The following is a 4,548-nucleotide window of genomic DNA, read 5'->3' on the forward strand; positions in this document are numbered from 1 at the left end:
ACGCCCAAACAGCCAGGCTACAGAATACCCCTAAAGGTGTGTAACATTGATGGAAACTTTTTCCCTCTTTGAAGCAAACTGGAATTGGCACAATACCATGACAATTGAAGGAGTCATTAGATAAGATTTTTTTTAAGAATCTGGAACCTTAAACAGAGTGTTTATATGTGAAATAGGCTAAATTGATTGATATCAAGAAGGGAAACTTGAAAGAAATAGTTGAGGTCTTCCATTCTCACAGGTGGGGACTGATAAGCTAGAAAATTTCATATTCTGAAGACTGAAAACTTCAAAGTTGTAGACACTATTTTCTTTAATTTCAAATAAAACAAAGAAGTCATGAAAGGTTAAATCCTAAACTTCTGATGTACCTAATAATGATATCTTGGCTTGAGGGCTTTATTATTCATCTCCTATGGCAGAAATGTTAATGGAAAAAGTTGATGGAAACAAAACTGTTTTCTTGTCAGATCAAGTTACATTTCCAACCTATTCTTCATAAAACCATTTAAATGCTATACTAGTTCTTAAAAATTATTTACCAGAGGAGTGACATCATCAACATGGCAACATAAGACAGCTCCTAGAAAATTCTTCCCTCAGAACTGGCTAATTAAAGAAAAAGTCCCACTACTTAGAAATTTGGAGGACAACAGAAACTGAAGAAGGACTCCAAAAATGAGAATAGAAGAAAAAGGATGATAATCTGCAAGAGTGAATAGGAAATTTCCATCCTGGACCCCCCCAGTCCATAATCTCCCCCTCACTTGGTCCTGTGCAGCCTGGGAATCACACAGAGACTCTGTGGCCCAGGTCCCTCCTCCCATGGACACAGACTTTAGACCCACCTACAGTAGCAAGTTAGAACCCCATGCATATCCAGGCAAAGGGAGCCAAGTCTGCAAAGGACAGAACACAAGTGGCTAATTTGTGCCACATACAAAAGGTCCTCAGGGTGGAAAAAAAAAAAGAGAGAAAGACCACAGCAGAACTGTTGGTAAGAAATGCACTTACTAAAGCCAGTTTCTGTAGGCTGGACCACCTAAATGCAAAATAGACTACCCACCTTTTCTGGATAGATCCCATCTAGCAATCTGAGGTGGGAAACCCTAACAGGAAGAAACAAGAGGCAGAAAATCTCTGCCCACCAAAAAAAAAAAAAAAAGGAGGGGTGGCTAAACTGAACTGCTGTAACACAGGTGGGTCCCAGAACTGAAAAGCATAAGGAAAAGAAGTCACTAAGAGACGGGGAGAATTTTTAAAATGTCATAGGAGCTGGGAAGAAAATTCTGCACAAAAACACACAGAACAAAGAAAGATTTCCAGAGGAGAAATGGAGGAAAGGAAGCTTTCTCTTGGAGATGAAGAAATTGCACAAACAGTGCAATCTTAAAATTGAACCATATACCCAGGGAAAGAATCAGATGAAGAAAAGCTGAGAAAATCTAAACAGTTAAAGATGAGCTACTCTAATGGTCTAGAATAAGTTGGACCAGGCATTAAAGAAGAATCTGAACACAAAGCCAATTAAAATAAAACCCTAAACAAGAGGGAGAAACTGGCCTTCAGAGTTAACTCATAATCAGATGCCCACACATCAGCAAAAAAAATTAAAATCCATACTAAGAAAGAGGAAGGCTATGGCTCAGTTAAGGGAACAAATTAAAACTTTAGAGGAGACACAGAATTCAGAACAACTAATCAAAGCATTTCAAACAAATCTCTTAAATCAATTCAAGGAGATGAAGGAAAATATGGCTAAAGAGTTACAGGATGTTAAGATAATGTGTGAACGTAAGAATAATTTGAAAGTATGAAAAGAAACATAACAAATTGTGGGGATGAAAAGCACAGTAATAGAAATTAGAATACACTAGAGGCATACATAATCAGATTTGATCAGGCAGAAGAAAGAATCAGTAAATTAGAAGACAGGACAAGTGAAATCATACAGTCAAACATAGAGAAAGGAATGGAAAACATTTAGCAGTGCCTCAGGATTTGAGTGACAGCATGAAGCATGCAAACAATCATGATGTGGGGGGTCCCAGAAGGAAAAGAGAAGGAAAAAGAGTCAGAAAGAATATTTGAGGAAATAATGGTGAAAAATTTCCCAAATCTTATGAAAAACACAATTATTCATGTCCAAGAAGCACAACATACTACAAACAGAACAAATCCTAATAGATCTGCTCGGAAACACATGTGAATCAGAATGCCAAGCATCAAAGATAAAGAGAGAATTCTGAAAGCAGCAAGAGAAAAGTGATTTGTCACCTACAAGGGATCCTCAATAAGATTAAATGCCAATTTTTTGTCAGAAACCATGGAGGCAAGAATGCCTCTATGATATATTTAAGGTACTGAAAGAGAAAAACTGAAAGCCAAGGATTCTTTATCCAGAAAAACTGTCCTTAAAAATGAGGGAGAGCTTTTTTCTCCAGATAACTGAGACCACGTAGCATCACCTATGAGGAGTTGGTAGAGAAGTCCAGGTTAGTGGGGACTTGGGAGACACTTGGTTGCCTTCTCCAATCAAAGTTGAGGTGCAGAAATGCAAAGCAATAAAGCCTTATCCTGGAGAAGCAAAACCTATCCAAGGAAGCATCATTAGCAGAACCACCCATAGCACCACCTGTAGCAACAACAGCAGCAGCAGCAGCCACCACCACCAATAAGTGTAAATGGGCAACAGGCCAGCAGCCAAAATGAAGGCTTGACTATTGACCTGAAGAATTTTGGGAAACCAGAAGAGAAGACCTTCACCCAACGTAGCCATCCTTTGTGGGTGATCTTTCTCCTGAAATCACTGAGGAGGAAATGAGGAAAATATTTGAAAAATATGGGAAAGTAGGTGGGGGGGAGGTCTTCATTTGTAAGGATAAAGGCTTTGGCATTATTTGCTTGGAAACACGAACCCTAATGTAGATTGCCAAATTGGAGCTGGACAACATGCCACTCTATGGAAAGCAGCTGCATGTGGGCTTTGCCTGCCATAGTGCATCCCTTAGAGTCAGAAACCTTCCTCAGCACATGTCCAACCAACTGCTGGAGGAAGCCTTTTCTGAGTTTGGTGAAGTGGAGAGGGCTGGAGTCATTGTGGATGATTGAGGAAGGCCCTCAGGAAAAGGCATTGCTGACTTCTCAGGGAAGTCAGCTGCTCAGAAAACTCAGCTGCAGTGAATGTTCCTTCCTGCTAACATTTCCATGACCTGTGACTGTAAAGCTCATGGGCCAGTTAGAGAAGCTGGTTATAAAGAACCATCAGTTTCACAAGGAGCCAAACAGCCACCCAGATTTGCATAACCTGGCTCTTTTGAGTGTGAGTACACAAGGTGCTGGAAATCACTCATTGAGATGGAGAAGCTGCAGCAAGACCAAGTGGACCACAACATCAAGGAAGCTTGTGAGAAGCTAGAAACTGAGATGGAGGCTGCTCGCCATGAGTACCAGGTCATGCTAATGAGGTAGGATTTGATAAGGTACCAAGAAGAACTTTGGAGGATAGAAGAGTTGCACAACCAAGAGGTGCAAAAACGAAAGTAACTGGAGCTCAGGCAGGAGGAAGAGTGCAGGTATCATGAGGAAGAAATGTGACAACAGCAGGAAGGATTCACGGGAACCTTCCCTGATGCAAGAGAGCAGGAGATATGGATGGGCCAGATGGTTATGGGAGGTGCTACGGGCATAAACAGCAGAAGTGTCATGCCCCCTGCTCCTGTACCAGCTGGTACTCCAGCTCCTCCAGGACCAGCCACTATGATGCCAGATGGAAACTTGGAATTGACTCCATTGACAACTGAACACTTTGGCCAAGCTGCTACAATGGAAGGCATTGGGGCAATTGGTGGAACTCCTCTTGCAATCAACTGTGCAGCTCCTGGAGCTGAATTTGCTCCAAACAAATGTCGCTGATACTAATAAAGTTTCAGTGTCTAGTTTCCCAAAACCCTTACAAGAAGAACCATTTTTGGACTCCAGAATGCTACCCAAGAAGAGTGTTAACAATTCTTCCCAACATCTCAGGTAGCTATGCTGTGCATTTTTTTATTGGTGTACCATGGTTGATTTGTCTCTGATATCTTAAATTTGAAGTTTTTCTAAGAAATGGAGCAGTAATGCAGCATCAACTTATTAAAATCCACTTTAAGCCTTTAAAAAATAATGAGAGAGAACCCAACTCCCAGGGGTGTAAATCTCCCTGGCAACGCAGAGTATGACTCCCAGGGATGAATGTGGACCCGGCATTGTGGGACTGAGAGTATCTTCTTGACCAAAAGGGGAATGCAAAATGAGACGAAATAGTTTCGGTGGCTGAGTCACTCTGGTGGACATTCTTATGCACTATATAGATAACACCTCTTAGACTTTAATGTATTGGAATAGCTAGAAGTAAATACCTGAAACTACCAAACTCCAACCCAGCAGTCTGGACTCCTGAAGACAATTATATAATAATGTAGATTACAAGGGGTAACAGTGTGATTGTGAAGACCTTGTGGATCACACCCCCTTTATCTAGTGTATGGATGAGTGGAGAAATGGGGA

At 41.1% G+C, this 4,548-nt stretch overlaps 1 pseudogene; it reads left to right on the forward strand.

The window, feature by feature from the left end:
* Positions 1 to 1,742: 1,742 nt before the first annotated feature.
* LOC119506057 lies at positions 1,743 to 3,597 on the forward strand (annotated as a pseudogene).
* Positions 3,598 to 4,548: the final 951 nt, after the last annotated feature.

The sequence above is a fragment of the Choloepus didactylus genome, chromosome 11 (assembly GCF_015220235.1).
Source record: "Choloepus didactylus isolate mChoDid1 chromosome 11, mChoDid1.pri, whole genome shotgun sequence".
Classification (NCBI taxonomy): domain Eukaryota; kingdom Metazoa; phylum Chordata; class Mammalia; order Pilosa; family Megalonychidae; genus Choloepus; species Choloepus didactylus.